Source organism: Panthera onca, chromosome A1 (genome assembly GCF_046562875.1).
Source record: "Panthera onca isolate mPanOnc1 chromosome A1, mPanOnc1 haplotype 2, whole genome shotgun sequence".
Lineage (NCBI taxonomy): Eukaryota > Metazoa > Chordata > Mammalia > Carnivora > Felidae > Panthera > Panthera onca.
Window position 1 is genome coordinate 128,791,587 of NC_138339.1, and position 22,452 is coordinate 128,814,038.

General features: G+C 43.1%; 1 protein-coding gene across 2 annotated transcripts in view; it reads left to right on the forward strand.

Moving 5' to 3' along the window:
* The window catches only part of FSTL4 (follistatin like 4), a 585,475-nt gene that overhangs the window by 142,930 nt on the left and 420,093 nt on the right, over window positions 1-22,452 (forward strand). Inside the window, exon 1 of one of the 2 annotated variants that reach the window (XM_060636145.3) lies at window positions 4,700-4,876. The exons of the other annotated variant lie outside the window; for it this stretch is intronic. The gene's annotated coding sequence lies outside the window, so the exon portion shown is untranslated. Of the gene's footprint in view, window positions 1-4,699; window positions 4,877-22,452 lie in introns of those variants that run through there. 2 annotated transcript variants of the gene reach the window in all.

The following is a 22,452-nucleotide window of genomic DNA, read 5'->3' on the forward strand; positions in this document are numbered from 1 at the left end:
CTTAAGACTGAGGTGACATGTGGAGATGTAAATTTGTGGGTCTGTTATGGCATGGAAGAGGTTGAAGCAGTGGAAGGGAGTGGGATCACCATGTGTCCAGAGAGAAGCCTTCTGGACTTCTTCCTCTGGAGAGAACACCAGACAGTTCTTTCTGAAGATCTAGATGGGGCCAGGGCAGCCCTGAGGGCTGTGTACCCCCTGGGAAGGGCCTGAGCCCTGCCTTCTCTGTGCCTTCCTTTGCACTAGTCCTAGGAACTCTGCCTCAGGGTGTTTGCCATTTTTCTCTTCTTTTCTGTCCTTTGCCTGGAATCCCCATGGCTCTGCACTCAGCTCTGGGAGGCCTGCAGGGCAGGTTAGGGGAAATCCCTTTCATAGGACCAGCCCCATCAGCAGAGGTCCAGGAGGAAAGAGAGCAAGAAGACTTCACTCAGAAGCACCAACCTTGGAAAACCTCTGGGGATATAGGCTGTGACCATTGGTGACCCAGAGCAGTGCAGAGACAGGTAGAATCACTGGCCAGGGCGCCAGTGCATGAGGACTGTCCCCAGGGGTTGGGGGGTGGTGGTGGTGGTTCAGGATATGAGCGCTGAAGTCTGGCCACCTTGACTTCGAATCTCTGTTTTGTAGCCTGGTGTCTTCTGGTAGGTAACTTCTTTGAGCCTCCCAATTCTAGTATGTAAAAAAAGCAAAAGAACTGTACTCCAGAGGGCTGTCATGAGGATTAAATAAGGTAAGTGCCCTAAAGGATTCACTATGTTGTAAGTCTCAGTCACTGGTGGCTGCTATGATTATCAAGCACACCGTTTATTCAAAGGGAAAGAGAGCCTAGAGTTAGGAACAGGCTGGGTAAGGCCACTTGGCCTGGGAGAGGCAGGGCAGTGGGGGCTGTTAGGAATTGACTGTTTGCCTAGAAAAGAGTCAGTTGAGCTCCCCCGCCCCCCACCCCAACCTTTTTCCTGCCCAGGCAAGACTCTTTTTTGCAAGTGCAGAAGCAGAAGAGGAGAGGTTGAATGAGCACGTGAATGAAGGCATGAAGGAGTAAACAAGAAATAATGAGCCTTCGGTTATGGCCTATCAGCACTGACCTTTCTCCAATTTCACGGCACTGCTGAGTGTGGGGGTCGCATCTGAAATGAGGTCTGGGGAGGTCTCTCATCAGTTGCATGCGTGTGCGTGGGTGTGCATGTGCGTGCGCGTGTGCGTGCTGGCGCCTGTTGAGATTAACATGGGAATAAATCACAAATGTTTAATCTTCTTGGTCCCTTGACAGGCCAGTTAAGCAGAAGTTATCAAAGACATAATTTAACTTGTGCTTCTTTTTCAGTTTCCATCCATCTTAGCGCAGACAGTGGGGGACTGTAAAGTGTCTCATGAATTAGTAAAGAGACATCAACGTATTCAGCCTTTACTGCTGTATCGACTTCATTTTAGGATTTGACCACAATAAACAGCGAAGAACTCATTTCCTGCCCAAGATGCAGAACAGTTAATCCTCAGCAGGAGAGAGAAGATTCTAGGCAGGGGCCTGAGTTGGAGCAGGGAGGGATCCTTTCCTGAGAGAGAGAGTTTCCCAGGCCGGTGTTCAAACAGGGGTGTGGGCTTATAACCCAAAGAGTTTGGGTTTCTGTGGAGACTTCCGACTTGGCCAAGTTGCCTTGCTGTGTGAGCTTCCCCTCAGAAAGCCTGTCTACTGAACAGACAGGGTCACAGGGACGAAACACTGTGTGATCTATAGAAGTCTGTGAGTCAGGATGATGAGATGTTTGAACTGGAGGGGATTTTAGAATTCCTGTCACTCCCTTCACCTTAGTTTCCCACCCACAGAAGGAGGAGGCTGAGCTCCATCACCGCTAAAGGCCCTTTTGCACTAACAACCCACGCCTTGACTCAGCCCTCATGTGCTTGGGGGTATGACCGTGCATGTGTGTGGGGGTGTCTTGTTTTGGGTAAAGCCTAAGGCAGCATTACTTGACACAGGGAGTGAGCATGTATGTACAGGGTAATTTCTGGATATATGAACCCACTCCAGGCGTGGACTGTGGACAATTTTATAATCAAAATGAAACACCTAAAAGATGAGATGTGGGCAAGGTGCCCGTTCTTGCCATGATAGCTGTGGGCACGTCTTCTTCTTCTTTTTTTTTTTTTTTTAATTTTTTAAACATTTTTATTTATTTTTGAGACAGGGAGAGACAGAGCATGAACAGGGGAGGGTCAGAGAGAGGGAGACACAGAATCCGAAACAGGCTCCAGGCTCTGAGCTGTCAGCACAGAGCCCGACGCGGGGCTCGAACTCACGGACCGCAAGATCATGACCTGAGCTGAAGTCAGCCGCTTAACCAACTGAGCCACCCAGGCGCCCCTGTGGGTATGTCTTCTAATTGGTCGTGTCTTTGTCACATTTGAGTTTATCTAATATATTGATTGGAATACAGTCTGAATATCAGTGTTAAATAGAGGAGTGGGGATTTTTGTTTCTAATTTTTAAAAGTGAGTGCTGAGTTCCTTTCTGTGGCCTATAATGTTAGTGCCTAGCAAACCCTTTGAGGCCAGAGGACATGAGGCTAATGAGAATCCTGTGACTCAGGAGGCAACCGTGCTTAGCTTCTTCCTTAGACTTGTACTGGGAGGGGGACATCTGGGTGAGTCGATTAAGCATCCGACTTTGGCTCAGGTCGTGATCTCATGGTTCGTGGGTTCAAGCCCTGCGTCAGGCTCTGTGCTGACAGCTCAGAGCCTGGAGCCTACTTTGCATTCTCTGTCTTCCTCTCTCTCTGCCCTTCCCCCAGTCATATTCTGTCTCTCTCTCTCTCTCTCAAAAATAAACATTAAAAAAAAAGGAAAAAAGAACTACTTTTTTTTTTAAAAAAAAAAGAATTGTACTGGATATACCCTATGTGGTAGATCAGTGCCTACTTTATTGAGTTGATATGTGATCCCTCTTTTGGAGGGATGGGGGGAGGGTGTTAGCCCAGAAAAGAATTGATCACCTTGGAAAAGTTGGGTCCTGACAATGTTTTGCCCAGAAGTGGGGACCACCAATTATTAAACTACACAGCAACTCCCTAGGGCTACTGAATTACATGGGAATGTTTGCCCTGGCACTCCTTGGCCCCCAAGTTTTTCAATTCTTATTTCTTCTTTTTTAATTTCTACTTACCACCTCCTTTACTCTCTTGCTTTTAGCTGCCACTCATTGGCATGTACCCGGTTCTAGAATTACCCCTCATTCCTTCATGGCTACTGCCGCCTATTTCTTATGAATTGGAAAATCAGATTATCAAGAATGTTAGAATTGGGTATGGCCTTAAAATAAGAGATTAAATAAACACTAAAGAGGGCAGAATGAGGCTAGAGTAAATGGATTTCAGGATTTCTGAAGAGAAATGTGCATAAAAGTTTGGCCTTTGGCATAAGGCTATGCATGTATGTTTGCCTCTTCTTGGTTCTTAGCTTTGTGCTATAACCTAGAAAGGAATAAAGAAATGACCTATAGATGTAAGAGGTGATTTTTCAGAAAGATTCTCCAGAAAGACCACCATCTAGGATTTCAACATAAGCCTTCAGTTGTCTTATAGGTCCTGTGTGTGCTCGGTTATCACAGATTTCTTTATCTCTGCTCCCTGGAAGGTAAATAAGTAGTTGAGGAATGTTTAGACCAGTGGACATTCTACCCTTTTCTGGGGTCACTTTCTCAGAGTACTTATGGGGTGAGGGATGTTGGGAGTGGTAGTCAACCTGCAGAACTCAACTTACTGAGGTGGCATGGTCATAAAACATAGACTGTTCGGTAAGTAGCGGATTGTTCAGGTATTCAGGATCTGTTTCTCAAACACCGTCTCCCCCATACCGTCTCATGGTGCCTCCACCAGAGTTAAGCCCATGGTGAGCACATGGTAGAGCCAACTAGGTGGGGTATAGATGTTAACAAATTAGATCCCACTCACTGGAAGCCTCCAATTACAGGAGACTTTTGATGCCACATGAGATACAGGACAAGCGTCTCCTTTAGAAGACCCCCTTCCCTGCTTGTGCAGGTTTTCTATGCGCATTGTTGTGTAATGGTGTGTGTGGTGTTGGGGGTTAGATCTAGGTGGCCAGTGGTTCCAGTACCCCATTCGTAGGAGCTGGAGTACTTTTCCTCGGGTCCCTAAAACAACTGAAATTGGGTTAGGTTTCCATATCTGGAAAGACTTTATTGACATGGTAAAGGATGTAGGAGGACATTTCCAGATTCCTCTCTGTGCTATTGTCTTCCTCACCATGTCCATCTTCTCATCTCAGTAAATGGTACTGCATCCGCCTGGTTACTCAATATCTTGGCATCATCATTCACTAATGTCTTTCTCTCATACACCACATCCATCGATTCTCCACAGTTCTATCTCCCAAATGTGTCTTCAGTCCATCCTTTTCTCTCCATCTCTGAGGGGTCACCGTAGCCCATCTTCATTGCTTATCTAGAAGACTGCAGTGGTCTATTAACTGGCTACCCTGGTCTCCCTAGATCCCCCTCCAAGCTATTTCTCACCGATAACAGAAGGGATTGACATAGAACCTTAAATTGTCTCACAGCTTTCCAGCCTCAACCACCAGATGCCTTTTCACCACAGAATAAAATGCCAAGACCTTACTATGGTCCCTAAGTCTGTGTCCTGGCCCTCCTTACCCCTCTGACCACATTCCAGTGACACTTGACTTCTTTGTTTTTCTAGAACATGCGAGTTTGTTCCCCACCTCTGGGCTGTTCGTTTGTCTCCTCTGCCTGGACACTCTTCCCTGAGAGCTTACTTTGTCTGGCTACCTCTCATCCTTCAAGTCTAAGCTCAAAGGTCACCTCTCAAAGATGCTTGCCCTGACCACCAATCTAAATAAGGTACTGTACATTTTCCTCTCAGTACATGACTGAATACATTACAGTTTGTAATGATTTCTCTTTGTTTAGGTTTTCATTACCTGTTTGTTCCCCTAGACTATATAGTCCAAGTATAGGGACTATGTATGTGTTGATTACTGCTGCATCCTCAGAACCTAGTGTATGAGTTTCCTAGAGCTGCCATGACAAAGTACTGTAAACTGGGTGGCTTAAAACAGCAGGAATTTGTCTTCACACAGCTCTGAAGATCTTAAGTCCAAAATCAAGATGTCAGCAGGGCCAGGCTCCCTTCCAGGGCTCTAGTGAGGATCCTTCCTTGCCTCATCCAGCTTCTGGTGGCTCCAGGCACTTGTTGGCTTGTACCTGTATCCAGGCTCTGCCCCCACGGTCACATTACTTTCCCCTCTTCTTTCTGTCAAATCTCCCCTGTCCCTTACTCTTTTACAGACACTTATTATTGTATTTAAAGCCCACCCGGATCATTCAGGATAAACTCCTCCTCTCAAAATTGTTAGTCACCTCTTTTGCCTTTTAAGGTCATATTGACAAGTTTTGGGGATTTGGACGTGGAGTTATCTTTTCATGGGCCGCAAGTCAGCTCACTGTACCTAGTGAAGTGCCTGGTACCTGGTAGGTGCTCCAAAAAATGTTGAATGAATGAATAAATCATAACAGCCAGGACTTCTGTGATCAGAGAAGCGAGGCAGTTTTCCTCATTGACCCTTACCCGTGATTCGACATATTTGCCTAAAGGCAAAAGGTGTCCTTTCCAAGTGGGTGCTCAGCCTGCTGCATTAGCATTTACCCACACCTCAGGTGTGTGTTTCGCCCATCATCCCAGGACCAGTGGTATCTCTCGGGCCTTCTCTTTGTTCAGAGACCCTCTGCATCTCCCATGGAGGAGGAAAAAACAGACTCCCTAATGCAAAAGGAAAGCCGATATATCAGTTAGGATCTTGAAAGGAAACAGGTTTCACCCAGATGGATCAAAAGAAGAGGTTTTAATGAGAAGACTACTGATATTGGTATGGGAAAGGTGAAGGGGAGAAACAGGGGTGGTGAGGTCACCAGTGGGAAGCTATTACCACCTATAGGACCAAAGGGGAAGGGGGAGGATGTAATGTTGACAGAGCCCCATGAGAGCTAAGCTATGGAGGAGGAGCTATGGTCGGGGAGAGATGATGTAAAAGCAGGGAGGGAGTAGAGAAAGACCCAGCCTCTCTCTACTGGTGCTTTGCATGGGCAGAACCCAACCAGAGCCAGAGGACAAGGGAACTGGTAGGTGCTGCCCATGGCTCATAGAGGTCAGCCTCCTGGGGCACAGAGCTGGGAAGAAGACAGGGCCTGGGCCTGGGTGAGAAGCAAGTGGCAAATAACAAACAAAGCAGGTCACCAGTAACAAGTCTGGGATCAGAGAAGCAGGGGGAGGAAAGGGCTGTCACCTGCTCTAATACAAGTGAGCAGTAAATAAGAAATGTGGGGTTGATCTCTCCTTTCCTCCTTCCCCTCCTATTGCCACTTCCATGTAGGCAGGGAGTCTACCTCAGTGGTTCTAACAGTGGCACTACTGTTGTCTTCCCTCTGAATGCTGGGGATAGGAAAAGCCCAGCCACCGAGCCAGCTTTGCAAAGGCTCTGGAGGATGCAGACGCTGAACAGTGGCAGAGGGAGAGGCTTGTGGAGAGCAGGGGCTGAAGCCCACCGAGGCAATACTAGTAGGCAGGGAGGGGGCTTCAGCAGGAATTTTCATTCCACTGTGGGTTTCGTGGGGTCAATCCCTGTCCCTGCTACAGGATTATAAAGAAAGAGAAAACCGTAACTTTTTACTTGCATCGTGGAGCAAAGGAGAGGATGAGAACTAGAATTATCTTTCTCAGCGAGCCAGAACTTGAGTGACCAAAGAGCCACTCCAGCTGAAAGCATAGATGAGGTGTCTCCCCGGAACAGCCTGGCACCGAGCCGAATGCACGCTCCATCTCCTAGCAAAGAACATCCCTGTGGCCCTGGGAGTGACACAGTTGACAAAGTACGACACCCTTGCCCTTTCTCCCACTGTCCTTTCAGTTTGATAAGTTGCATTTAAGGAATTTTTTTTTTATTTACTGGCACAATAAAATGAGCATTGGAAATGTGAGAAAGGATGAGTTGTCTCCCCGTAAAGTGCTAGAGTTAGAAAAGCTTTGTTGTGTCCTTGGGTCTTCTCTGATGCTGTTTTGTGTCTTCCTGAATTGCCTGCCAGGCTCTCGCCTCCCTCCTGCTAAGCACGAGGTAAGGCCAGCTTCACTCTGTTTTCTCTCTGATCCTTGTGAGCTCTGTGGCCTGTGCTGCCTCTGGGGCAGGATCTCACTTTATTAAGCAGGACAATCAATTAGTCTTGTTCATGCTGTACTACATCATTGAGCAGTTTCTCTTAAGACAGGGCGTAGTTCTTGGGTCTATTGACAGCTCTCTGGGAGGGACGCCTTCCACCGGGCAAGCCGCTCTGCCCCGGATTGTGGGTTGAGCCCTCTGTCCATTGTAAAGAACTCCAGAGGGCCACCGTGATAGTGTGTGCCAAGCCCCCAGTTTGGGGAGTCAAGACAGAAGCCCCACAAGGGTGGCCTGGTGGACACAAGGCCTGAAGGAACGTCCAGGACAGAACAGAGGTCTCCTGATTAAGACACAATGGCCCCAGGTCCAGAAAAGCTCTGAAGAACCATCATACTTTTTCTTGATCGTAGAAATACCTTTAAAGTTTGGTGGTTATAATAGTAAGTAAAACTTCTCATTGAAACAAGAATTGTTTGAATTTCAAACAATTCAAGGCTATGTGGAATAGTCAATGAGATTCCTTTACCATCTCAACCCACAGAGCTGGCTTTTCAGCACTGGCAGAGTATATGTCCAATTTTTTAAAAATTTATTGATGTATTTTTGAGAGAGAGAGAGAGAGAGAAAGAGAGAGAGAGAGAGAGAGAGAGAGAGGGAGAGAGAGAGAGAGAGAGAATCCCAAGCAGGCTCTGTACTGTCAGCGCAGAGCCTGACCTGGGGCTCAAGGTCACGAACCATGAAATCATGACCTGAGCCAAAACCAAGAGTCAGACTCTTAACTGAGTGAGCTACCCAGGCACCCCCCATGTCCAAAGTTTTTAATATCTGTATCACATACACACATATATGTATGCTTGAAAGCTGGGGTCAAACCTACAGCTACCTTCCTGTATCCTACTTATTCTACCTTAGAATGTATGAACCGTCTCTTGCTTTTACATATTTTTTTCAGAATACATTTCTGAAATGATGCTCACAAGTTAAATATGCAAAAGTGAATAATTGACATACATTTTCTAAGGTGATTGGTATCTCACAGCTCTCAATTATTCTGCCATCTTGTTCATATTTTCACCATTTGTTCTTCCACTTTGCAGGTGAGCGCGAAGTCCACAAGCATAAGTCCGATGAGTAACAAATCAAGGCTAAAGACTTTCTCCTTGTGGTGCCCCAGTGATTTGTTTCAATTTTATTAAGCCTCTAAAACCTTGTCTTCTTGTTGTAAATATCAACATTTTAATTTCTCTTCCTATTCACTTTTATAAGGCAACAAGGGCATGATGTGATAAAACATTCATGGATAATTGTACAAACCTGCCTGGCCATGCTCTTTAACCTGGATTGAGAGCTGGCAGTCAGTGCCACCCTGCAGCCCTCGAGTGTACCTCCTTCTGTTGAGTTCTGAAAGTCCAAATCCAGCACCAGAGTGGCGACTTATGGGGTCCCCATGTGTGGTATTCAGAAGTGTGGTCTATTTGCGAGTTGAAATTGTGAAGTCAAGGATACCTATATCCTAGATGTCTTTCCAGGCAGTGCAGGCTAATTCTGCTCCTTAAGAAGAAAGGAGCTTAATAGAAGCAGATCAGGCATCTTGCAGACATGTTGGGGTCAAAGAACTGTGTTCGGAGCTCTGCTTTGAGGAACTACGGCCAGACCCATGCTGCACAACTGCCCTGATAAGAAAATGCCTCCAGGAAGCCCTAGGTGCTGCAGTTGGCCCTCCTGGGACTGCATCCTAGCTGGAATCATCCCTGCCGCTAGCCCTGATACTACTTATGTGTCAGAAACTCAGCCTTACAGGTTCTAAGGCAGGCAAGCTCCACCATGCTCCTCACTAGTAAAATGCTGCCCATCTCTGAGCCTGCTTCCGCATTTCCTTCTTGAACTGTTGTGTGTTGCAGCTCATTGGCAGAACAGGTTACATACATACCTGAGTCCTGGCTGCAAAGGAGGCTGGGAGGTGGGACTTCTGGCTACTATCCTGGGGAGAGGGTATCCTAACACAGTTAATTCCCCAAACATTAGAAGGATGGGAAGCAGCTGTGAATGCAGAGAGAGAGAGAGAGAGAGAGAGAGAGATTGAGAGAGAGAGAGAGAGAGAGAGAGAGACTTCTACAAGTACTCGTAGCTGTCGTGCATGATTTTAAATACTTCATGGTATTTCATTTTATGCATATACTATAATTCATTCAGCAAACCCCTTAACATACATTCAAATAATTTCCTTTATCTTGCTATTGAAAATTAAAAGCCAGGGACACCTGGGTGGCTCAGTCAGTTTAGCATCCGACTTCAGCTCAAGCCACGATCTCACGGTCTGTGGGTTTGACCCCTGCATGGTACTGTGTGCTGACAGGTAGAGCCTGGAGCTGGCTTCCGATTCTGGGTCTCCCTTTCTCTCGCCCCTCCCCCACTTATGCTCTGTCTCTCTCAAAAATAAATAAAATTCTAAAAATTTAAAAATTAAAAGCCATACTACAATAAACATCTTTGTATATATGTGTGTACCTACACACACGCACACACACACACGCACACACACGCAAATGTATTTTTATACTTTGACTTATTTTTATAGGGTTAATTCTCAGGTTTAGAAGCCCTGGTCACAGGATATTTAAAATCTTATTTTTTGATATATTGTATAACACTGTCTTCCTAAAAGCTTATTGAAGTGGCTCTCAACACAGATAGGTCATATTTAGAGGAGTTGTCAAGTTTGGGGGGTTTTAATGATAATCAAATAATAAAATGATTAAAACATGCTTATTTTATATAGTAGAAATTAGATATTACTGTAATTGTTAGTTATTATAACCAGAATATTTTGAATAAATGGAGTGGCCCCTTGCCCTCCTAAGGCTGGTAACGGAAAGTTAACTGTACTAGCAATTCATAGATCTATGCATGGATTTTCCAGTCTGTCAAAAAGAGCACTGTGTGTGGGGTCTTTGTGATCCATCTCTGTGATGCTCCCATAAGCTCTTAGGAATATTGACTCCAAGTTGCTCAAAGACCACAGGGTTGCTGCTTATGGTTGTACAGTAATGATCCCATGGCTCCAGGAGGTGCTTTTTCACACTGTTCTCTAGGGAAATTGTGCCCATGGAGTTGTGCAGTGCACAACAGGTACCACATAGTACAGAGCACCTCTGCCATGCAAAGCACAAGGAGTCACTTGGAAGAGTCCTTCCAGCACTCTTTTTGGACTTTTAATTCATTTGTCTACGGTAACTGATTATGAAACATTAAGCCCGTTTCCCTTCCAGAGCAGCAAGGCAGCTAAGGTGACGGCTCCTAAGTACATAAGAAATGCATCTTGAATTCTGTGACATTTTACATTCCCAACTTTGCCCAGCGGCCAATGGCTCCTTCTTGCAAGTGACATATTGATTGTACATACGTGCAGGGTGACTATATCATGCTCCGTATTTTGAGCTCATCATCTGTTATCCCATTCTTATTGACATCCTCGGTCCAGACAGTATCAAATTGGAAGCAGTAGTGTAGAAAATTACGAACAAATCAGAAAAGACTACAGCTGTGAAATGAGTCAGGCCATTGCTCTCCACGTTTAGCATTTCCTCTGTTGTAAACACCCCACTCCTTTCTGTGCCCTGTTAGGAAGTCCCAGAGCCAGGAGGGTGCTGGGATAATCATAGCTAAACTCTGACCTTGCTTTGAAGTTAGGTATAAGGTGTCCCTGAGAGCAGCAGATTCTGCTGTCCTAGAAACTGTGTCACATCTTGGAGACCATGGGGTGGCTCACCAAGGTGTGACAGTGAGGAAGCAGGGATTGACACATGGTGATTTATGCCACTATGAATGGCAATTTCACTCTTATAGGGCACCAGGGATGGCCTGTTCCCCCAGGTTTTATGAGATTCGCATTAATCACACCCCTCCAGGTGGGTTTGTGACCAAGGGGATAATGAAAGGATGCCATGTTGCTAGTTGGCATGAAAGTAGGCGCCGCTCCGTCAGGGTGGATAATTTCACGCATCATCAGAGTGAAAAGCCTTAAAGATGGCATGTGGGCAAGGCGCACCTTGTCACCGTGAAAACCATAGGCTCCTCTGTCATTGTGCTGTGCCTGTTGTCACTTTTGTGTTTGCTTAACGTACCTGTGGTGGATGTGAATGGGGCTTGCATTTTAATGTTAATCAGAACCAGTGCAGAGTCCTTCTTCTTCGAAAAAGTCAGTTCTACTCTTTACACTGGTTCACAGAGTCTGGGCAAGGAGAATGGGGCTGGGGAATGTCCCTGTCCCTGGTGCTGATCCTTCTGCGTTTCTGGGAAATAACTGTGGCTGGGGATGGCCGTTTGTCTCCCACCCGGCTCGGTCCTGGACTGGTAGCACAGAGACAGTAGATGAAAGTTTGTGTGTTCCCCTTGTTGTGGGCCCACCTGAGGCTGAGCTGTGAGAGGTAGTGTAGAGGGAGAAGGAACTCCCCCTAAGAAAGGCCTGGCTGCAAGCTCCATTCCATGTGGGCTCCTCCTGTGCATTGCCCTTCCCTGCCCTTAAGAGGCCCTCCCCTTCTTCTCCAAGAGATCCTGCCCTGCCTGGAACTCTCCAACTTGCCTTAGAGCTCTGAGTTTGCTTTGGAAGCAAGGCAGGCTCTGAGGACAGGGTGAGGGCCCCTCTCACGGAAGGGGCTAAGGTTGTTGCGACCTTCCAGTGTCCTCCAGGGTTACCCTATGAGCTTCATGCATCTTTTCTGTTCACTTGGGGTTGGGGAGAACCTGATGGGCTATCCACAGACCCTCCCCTCTCTGAATCTGAATGTCCTCATTCATGTATTAAATTATCCAATCAATATATACGTATGGATCTATTGCCACACTCATGTCAGGATTGAGGACACAGTAATCAACTAAATATATAAAAGTCCAGCTTTAATGGAGCTTATATTCCAGTGGGAAGAGATCAACAAAAGCAAACTATAGAGATGGTTGGAAGAAAATAAGTATCATGGGAAAAGAATAAAGTAGGGAAAGGAGACAGGCCATAGTAGGACGGGGAGGAGTGGAGGTTTTAAGTAGGCTTGTCAGGAAAGGCCTTGTGGAGTTGCAGAGCTTTGCAGAGAAGGGAGTTAACTCAGTGGGTGTCTGAGGGAAGAGCATTCTCAGGCAGGAGGGGTCTGGAGCCTGCAGGAATCACCATGAGGCCAGTGTGGCTATAACAGAGTATGGAAGGGGGAGAGAGGAGGGCACAAGTCAGAGCAATGTAAAGCTTCATTGTGGAGGGTCTTATAGACCCTTGTGAGGACTTGGGATTTTCCTTGGGGTGAAATTAGAAGTCTCCAGGAGAGGGGTGAGGAAGGGGAATGACATAGTCCAACTGATGTTGGAGAGCACAACTCTGAATTCTGTTATGAGAATAGTCCTGGGTGGGCGGATGGAGCAGGAGCTCAGTGATGCAGCTGCGTTGATGGTAGCTGGCAACAATGGGGGCATGGCTGCAAATGCAGTGACAAGCTGTCTGGTTTGGGGGAAGAGGAGCTGAGAAGATTGGCTGGTAGATTGGATTGAGATGTGAGGGAAGGGAAGAGCGAGGATGGCATTAGGGCTTGGACTGAGCCACTGGAAGGATAGAGCTTCTCTTCACCAGCTGATCTGAAAAATATTATGTGGTGCAGCTTTGGGGGTAGCCAGGCCAGGAATTCAGGCTTGAACCCCCTAAGTCCGAGATGCCTGTTAGCTCTTCAGGAGGAGATGCTCAGGGAGGTTGGATGCTGCAGCTCAGGAGAGAAGTCTGGGCTGGAGACACAAGTCTGAGCTTTCATATCATACCAGGGGATGAAGGCCATGGAATGAAAGCACTCTACGACACCATAGTGGGTGAAGACAGAGAAGAGATCCCAGATCTAGGAGCCAGAGTTTGTCAACATTTAGAGGAAGGAGATATAACAGGAACCAGCATAGCAGACTGAGCAGGAATGACCAGGGTACCAGGGAGAAAGAAGCCCAGGGAGAGTGATATCTCAGAAGGTGGGTGGAGGAAACATTGCTAACACAGGAAGCGATAGGCTGATCACTGGACTGCAAGTTCATGTGCACAGGGACCTTATTATGTTCTATTCTATGCTTGATCTCCAGCCCCTGAAGTAGGACCTGGCCCCTAGCAGCTGCTCACAAAAGAACATTGTTGAGTGAATAAGCAAGTCAGGTAAGATGAGGATGGAGAATTTTCCCCTAGATGTGGCCACTTGGAGGTTGTGCGTGACCGTACAAGAGCAGTTTCAGAGGAGTAATGAGGATCAAAAGACTGTTTGGGGCCAGTGCAGGCATGGGACAGAGAATCGAGAAACGAGCTTGTAGCTGGAGGAGGTAAGACGTCAAGTCCATTCTGACCTGTCACATCATTAATGGGGCCATCTTCCAAGGGCTGGCTTTCATCTTGTCACTGCTGCTCTTCTATAGCATAAAGCCCAAACTCCCCTGCCACACTCCAGCTGCTATCCATCTTCTAGCCTTTGCTTTTTGCTGTCTTTCTACTCACGCTTCCATTCCAGCTGAACAGTAGATCCAGCTGTACTCATTACCAGCTGTGCAACTGTGAGCAAGTCGCTTAGCCTCTCTCTAAGCCTCAGTTTCTGGATAATTACAGTATTTTCCTCATGCAGTTGTTAAGGGAATTAAGTGCTGGTATTCAGTTGGTATTCAATAAATAACAGAAATTTTTATTCCTGTTTTTGCACATTTGCTTTTGCTGGTTCCAGTCTCCCCATAGTCCATCTATCACCATCCTCTCCAAGATCCTATTCAAGACTGTCCATTCATTTCTGCATAGTAGTAATAATAGTGGTAGCAGCCAATACTTACATAGTGCTTGCTTTGCACTAAATGAATACATATACGAATTCATTTAATTCTCAGAGCAATCCTAAATGGTAGGTTCTCTTATTGTTCTTGTTCTGTAGAAAAGGAAACTGAGGCACAGCGTAGTTAGATGCCTTGTCTCAGGTTGCATAGCTTGCCAGTAGAAGAGCCAGGTGGTTTCATTCTTTTGCCATTCAGTAAGCCTTTACTGAGTGATTGCTTTGAACCAGACCCTGTACTGGACATTGGGAGTTTAGAAATGTTAAGACTTTGTCTGTGTCCTTGAGGAGCCCACAGCTTCACCTTCCTGACCACTTAGGGCCAAGGCATATCTTTTGAACTCCCACAACCCTTATGGCCTGTCCCATTCATGGAGTGCTCAGGCTGCTGAGCGTTCCCCTGATGTTTTACTGGGTAAGCAATTTGAGCTTGGGTTTCTGTTCTGGGGCTTCTGAGTCTTAGGGTCTGAATCTTATCTTGCATATCACCAGGACTCAGTAAATTTCTTCTATAAAGTGGTCGTTTGTACCAACAGTCTAAGTTGTTTATTCATTCATTCATTCATTCATTCATTCATTCAACACTTATTTATTGAGGAACTGTGATGAGCCAAGTGCTAATGTGGGTCCTGGGGACTCAGTGGTGGACAAGAGAGAGGCCCTGCCCACATGGTGCCATGCACTAAGAGCTGGCACTGGACTGCAGGAGTTTACTGCCTCCTACCCTCACACACGGTCATTCATGCCCACAGTAGGGCTTTTTCTTCTCTCTCCATGTAACTTAAATTGTACTCCCTTGGATTTTGTTGGGGGAAGAAGGAATGGTGGTACTTTCACTGGTTTTGCAAATTTAGGAGGGAGGAGTCAAGGAAATTTTAAGGAGCTGGTAGAATTCCAAATCCACACGTTTCCATGTATGAACAATGGGGATGTGTCTTTTCCAGATTTGTTGTGGAAACAGTTGGATTATTTCACTTAAAAATCACCATTATCAAGCATACAAACACAGTACTGTCTAGAGATCATCTTGTCCTTTCTGACCGTAGGAGTCCTGTTGAGTTTTAGTTATTTCATCCCCTTGCAGAATTCTGATCCTCAGAGTACATCATGCCTATGACTTATCATTGAGGCCTCCTAAAACCAATGCATTCTTACTTCTTAACTACCTTCATATGTGAAATAGCAGGGGGCTGCTTTCCACTCCAACTTTGACCTAAAGAACACATGGGATGGCAGTAAGATGTCCATGATCTCCTTCCTATGTTTTTTTTTTTTAAAGAATAAAATAGATCAATAAAATACCAAGTAGAGGCAATATATGTAATGTATATTACATATTGATTATATATAAACCATGTATATTCATGTGTATATATATATATAACGCTAAGTTCTTGGGGTGCCTGGGTGGCTCAGTTGGTTAAGAGTCTGACTTTGGCCTAGGTCATGATCTTGCTGTTCCTGAGTTCAAGCCCCACATTGGGCTCTGTGCTGACAGCTCAGAGCCTGGAGCCTGTTTCAGATTCCGTGTCTTCTTCTCTGTCTCTGTCCCTCCCCTGATCATGCTCTGTCTCTCTCTCTCAAAAATAAATAAAAATTAAAAAAAATTATAAAAACCTAAGTTCTTGGTGAAGAAGACAATGCTCTATAATCCATTTGGCCTGCAGGAAATCTATTTTCAGGCTGCTTGCTATAGAATATGAAGGCCCTCTCTGCAGAAAGACAGACAAAAAAATGTAGAGGGACAGGACATGAGGACACCACTGTACAGTTATTTTCTTAATAACATGTCTGACATATCACTAATCTCAGCCAATATCATCTGTGTCAGTACCTCTTGACTGATGGTATTCCAGAGGATCCATAACAATTCAAAATTATTAATTCAAAACAATCAATGAGTGGATTTCCACTTCTGGGAAGATAGAGAAGACAGATTTTTTTCTCTACTCTTTCCTCTAAGCACAACTTAGTAACCTTGGACGATATATATGAAACAAACATAAGCAGACTCTGGAAGGTGAAGAGAAGAAGGCAGATGCATAGTACTCCAGGACTGAAGGAACATCACAGTGGTGAGTTCTCTGGGTTTTCTTTTTGCCTCATGTGTCCCAGACTTGGAACTGAAGAAGCCAACAACCTGGAAATGCCAGCAGGTGTGACTAAAAAGCCCCAACAAAAGCCAGCTCTCTATAGCATAGAACCAGGAAAGGAGACAGCCTAACAAAACAGAAAACTTTTAGACACTAAACATTCTACTCCAGGCAAGTACCATAGAAAAAAGCCTATTAGCCCCACCCCATCCCTGTTCACACCAATAAAGTGTAAGTAGGGGAACCCAGATTTTGATAAGGTGCCATAATTCCCCTACCAGAATGGTGTCAGAGAAGGCTAAGTAGGGAGTCTGGGCTTCCACTCTACCTGGCAGGAACAAGGAACTCCTTTCTTGCTGAGATGGTGTCAGAGGAGGTCTAGTGGAGTCAGGACTTACCACCTCTGTCTCTCCCTTGGTGACAAGGTCACACTCTTTCCACCTCTCCTCACCCCATGATGTCAGTAGTAAGCATGGGTGGGCAGTAATGTGGCACTCCATTCCCTCTCTGCCAGGGAAGCCTAAGTGGGAAGTGGAATTGCCACCCCTCCTCACCAGCAATAAGGAGTCCTCCTCTGCTAAGGTGTTGGTGGAAGCTGAATAGGGAGCCTGGACTTCTACACCCACTTGACATCTATGACACCACTCCTCCTTCTTTTACTGGACCAATGTCAGAAGAAGCCAGCTAAAATAAATTTCAGTAAGATTGAGGAGTGTTGATTAACCTGACTATGGTAGTCACTTCACGAAGTTTACCTATGTCAAATAATCACATTGTACTTTAAGAAATAGAATATTCTGTTTGTCAGTTATACTTCAATAAGGGTGAAAACAAATAAGATGCACAGTGTCAAAACATAACATCCAAAATATACAGGTTTCATTCCAAAATCAATCATACAAAGAACCAGGAAGACCTCAAACAGTGAAAAAAACCACAGATGCCGATACTGTCATAATGGAAATATTAGAATTATCTAAAAAGATTTTAAAACAATCATGATAACATTTCAGTGAGCAATTATGAACATACTTGAAACAAGGAGAAACAAAAAACCTCAACAAATGGGTAGAAGATACAAAGAAGAACCAAATGAAAATGTTAAAACTGAAAAATATAATAACTGAAATAAAAATTTTAATGGATGGGCTCAGCACATAATGGAGTGGACAGAAGAAATGACGAAGACAGAACAATGGAATCCTCCATCTAAACAATATACACAAAATAGACTGAAGTTAACAGAGTCTCAGGAAACTGTGGGACTATGAAAAAAAACTCTAACATTTGTATTATCAGAGTCCTGGAAGGAGAGCAGAAAGTGGTCAAGGCTTAAAAAAAAAATGCCCAAAGAAATAATGATGGAAAACATCCCAAATGGAGTAAAAGAAGTTAATTTATAGATTCAAAAAGGTTAGCAACGACAAAGATGATAAATCCAAAAAAAAATGCATACCAAGACACATCATCATAGTCAAACTTCTGAAAACTAAAACCAAAAAATCTTAAAAACAGCAAGAAAAATTATACTTTATATGTCAAAACAATATGAATGACAGAGGATTTCCTATCAGAGGTTAAAGAGGCCAGGGGGCGCCTGGGTGGCTCAGTCGGTTAAGCGTCCGACTTCAGCTCAGGTCACGATCTCGCGGTCCACGAGTTCGAGCCCCGCGTTGGGCTCTGGGCTGATGGCTCAGGGCCTGGAGCCTGCTTCCGATTCTGTGTGTCTCTCTCTCTCTCTCTGCCCCTCCCCCGTTCATGCTGTGTCTCTCTCTGTCTCAAAAATAAATAAACGTTAAAAAAAAATTAAAAAACAAAACAAAACAAACAAACAAACAAAAAAAGAGGCCAGAAGGAAGTGGCACAACATTTTGGACCAGTGAAAGAAACCTGTTGACCCAGAATCCTATAACCAGAGAAAATATCCTTTCAGGAATGAAGAGATAATGAAGACATTCTCAGGAAAAGGAAAAATATCTCAGGAAAAGGCAAAGAAACTTTGCCTCCAGTGGAACTACTCTTAAAAAATCTAAAGAAAGTTTTCTAAAAGGTAAACAATTAATAAAAAAGTAATCTTGAAATATCAAGAAGGAGGAAAGAACATGTGAGCAAAAATGTGGGTAAATACAACAGATTTTCCTTCTCAAATTTTCTAAATTATTTTTCATGTTTGAAGCAAAGATTGTTACAGTGTCTGATGTAGTTCTAAGTGTATGTAGAGAAAATATTTAAAACAATTATGAATGAGAATGTAAAGAGATGTAAAGGAAAGTTCCTGTACTTGAACTGATAAAATTGCTAAACCAATAAACTATATAGATTATGTATAGATGATGTAATATAGCAACCACTAAAAATCTGTATAAAGAGATATACTCCGAAACACAGATAAATCAAAATGGAACTTTAAAAATATGTGTTCCTCACAAGAAGGCAGGAAAAAAAAAGGGAAATGGAAAATGGAATACACCACAAAAAATAAAATGATAGGCTTAAACATTAATATATCAATTAAATTTCAATAGTCTAAATATACCAATTATAAAACAGATATTCTCAGAGTAGATTAAAAAATGATCTACTATATGCCATCTTTAAGAAACTCGCTTCAAATATAATGATATAGGGAGGTTGAATGTAAAAGGATGCAAACATTATTGAAAGAAAGTCAGACTGGTTATGTTAATAGCAGATAATATAGATTTCAGAGCAAAGAAAATCTGAGAGAGTCATCATATAATGATAACAAGTTCAGTTCACCAAGAACACATAGCAATCCTGAATGTGTATGCACCAAACCACAGAGGTGCAGAATATGTGAAACAGAAACTGAGAGAACAGAAAGGAAAACAGACAACTTCACAATTATAGTTGGAGATTTCAATGTCCCTCTCTCAACAAATGATAGAATAATTAGATAGAAAATCAGCAAGGGTATAGAAAACTCAGCAGCACCATCAACCAAGAGAATCTAATCAACATTTATAGGACACTCTTCCCAACAATAACAGAATACACATTCTTTTCAAGAACATGAACTAAGGTAGACCATATCCTGGGCCAAAAACAGACCTCAGCACATTTAAAAGAATTTAAATCACGCCTTGTGTGTTCTGCAACCACAGTGGAATCATACTAGAAATCCATTACAGAAAGTTAACAGGGAAATTTTCAACACTTGGAAACAAAATAACATATTCCTAAAAAACCATAGTCAAAGGGGAACTCTCAGGGAAGTAAAAATATATATTAAACTGAATGAAAAAAACAGCATATCAAAATTTGTGGGACACAAAGCAGTGGTGAGAAAGAAATTTATAGTACTAAATCCATACATTAGAAAAGAGAAAGAGTCTGAAGTAATCTAAGTTTAGGAACACCTGGGTGACTCAGTCAGTTAAGTGTCCAACTCTTGATTTTAGGTCGGGTCATGATATCATGGTTTGTGGGATCGAACCCTGCATTGGGCTCCATGCTGAGAGTGTGAAGCCTGCTTGGAATTCTCTCTCTCCCTTTCTCTCTGCCTCTCCCTCTCCCTCTCCCTCTCCCTCTCCCTCTCCCTCTCCCTCTCCCTCTCCCTCTCCCTCTCCCTGTCTCTCTCCCCCAAAATAAGCAAATAAACATTAAAAAATAATCTAAGTTTATACCTTGAGAACTCAGAAAAAGAAGAGTAAAATAAACACAAAGGAAGCAAAGGGAAGTAAATAATAAAAGTAACAATAGAAACTGAAAAGAGAAACCAATAGAGAATAATCAATGAAACAAAGAGATGGCTTTTTGAAAAGATCAATTAATAAAATTGACAAGTCTTTATCAAAGCTGAGAAGGAAACAAAGGGAGAAAACACAAATTACCAATGTTTGGAATAAAATAAGGGATATCACTGCATACCCTAAACAATGCTACATGACTAAATTTTACAGTTTGGAGGAAATGGACCATTTTGTCAAAAACACAAACTATTACAACTCACCCCAAATTACCACCAAATCTATGCAATCTCTTCCAGAAAATAGAAGAGAAGGGAACATATATTAACTCATTTTATAATGTTACCCTGATACCGAAACCAGACAGAAACACTACAAAAAAAAGAAAGAAAACTAAAGATCAAATTTCCTCATAAGTATAGACACAAAAATCATTAACAAAGTATTAACAGAAAGCTCAGCAAAGTATGAAAAGGATTATATACCATGACCAAGCAGGGTTTATTACAGAGATGTGAAACTAGTTCAGTATTTTTTAAAAAATTGATGTAATCTACCATAGTAACAGGCTAAAGAAGAAAAATCACATGATCAAACCATGAATTCAGAAAAAGAGTTTGACAAAATTCAATGTATTCATAATAAAAACCTTTAAAAAATTGGAATACAGAGGAACCTCTTGAACTTGATAAAGATCACCTACAAAATATCTACTGTTAACCTTACACACAATAACAAAAAAATGAACACTTTCTCTCTAAGATCAGGAATAAGACAAGGATGTCTGCTGTCACTACTCCTATTCAACAACAGTGCCAGAAGTTTTATCCCATGCAATAAGGCAGGAAAAGGAAATAAGAGACAAATATATCATAAATAAGATGGCCCTATTTGAAGGTGACATGATTATCTACATAAAGAATTCCAAGTAATGTACAAAAAAATTCACAGAAATAATAAGTGAGTTCAGAAAAATTATAGGATACAAGATAACATACCAAACTCAATAGTATTTCTATATACCTGAAATTACCACATGAACACCAAAATTAAAAATACAGTACCATTTATAATTCCAAAAAGGGGGGGGCACCTGGGTGGCTCAGCCAGTTAAGTGTCCAACTCTTGATTTCAGCTCAGGTCATGATCTCACAGTCATGAGATCAAGCCTCCATGGGCTCCATGAAGGCATGGAGCATACTTAAGATTCTCTTTCTCCCTCTGCCTCTCCCTCACTTGCTTGTTCTCTCTCTCTCTCAAAAACAAAACAAAACAAAACAAGAAATAGAAGACTACAAAGCACTCAGAAAAGAAATCAGAGCTGGAAGAAATAAAAGCAGATCTAAATAAATGGAGAGGCATGCTCAGCATAGTAAAGATGTCATTTCTCTCCACATTGAAAGGCAGATTTGACACAGTTCCTATCAAAATCCAGGCAGGTATTTTTGTAGGTATATACAAGTTCATTATCCAATTATCCAATACAAATACTTAATTTTAAGACTTTCATAGCTATTGTTACCAAGACTATAAAATATTGGTAGAGAATTTGACACATAAATCAATAGAATAGAATGGAGAACCTAGAAATAGACTCAGAAAATATGCTTGATTATTTTATTGTATTTTATTGAGATGAAATTCATATAACATAAAATTAACCATTTAAAAATGAACAAATAAGTGGCATTTAGTATATTCACAGTGTTATGCAAATACCACCTTTATCTAATTCCAAACATTTTCATCATTCCCAAATAAAACCCCATAACCATTAATAGTTTTTCTTTCTGTGAGTTACCTATTCTTAGTATTTTATATAAATGGAATCACACAATGTGTGATCTTTTGTGTTTGGCTGCTTTCACTTAACATATTATTTGTAAGGTTTATCCATGTTTTAACGTGTATCAATACTTCATTCCTCTTTATGGCTGAATATTCAGTTGTATGTATTTGCCACAAATTTTTTATCCCCCCATCTATTGATGGACATATGTGTTGTTTCTAACTTCTGACTCTTGTCAATAGTGCTGCTATAAACATTTATATGCAAGTCTTTCTTTGAGAGCCTGTTTTCACTTTTTTGGAGTATATAACTAGGAGTGGAAATTTGGGGTCATATGGTCATTCAATGTTTAACTTTTTTTTTTTATTTATTTATTTATTTATTTTTGGGACACAGAGAGACAGAGCATGAACGGGGGAGGGGCAGAGAGAGAGGGAGACACAGAATCGGAAACAGGCTCCAGGCTCCGAGCCATCAGCCCAGAGCCTGACGCGGGGCTCGAACTCACGGACCGCGAGATCGTGACCTGGCTGAAGTCGGACGCTTAACCGACTGAGCCACCCAGGCGCCCCTCAATGTTTAACTTTTTGAAGAATGACTACACTGGTCTTCACAGCATCTAAACCTTTTTGCATTTCCACCAGCAGTGTACAAGGTTTTCAATTAGCCATGTCCTTGCCAAAACTGGTTATTCTCCTTTTATTTTTTTTAAACATTTGTTTATTTTTTAGGGAGAGAGAGACAGAGACAGAGACAGAGAGAGAGAACAAGAGGAGGAGGGATGGAGAGAGAGGGAGACAGAGGATCTGAAATAAGCTTTGTGCTGACAGCAGCGAGACCCGATGTGGGGCTTG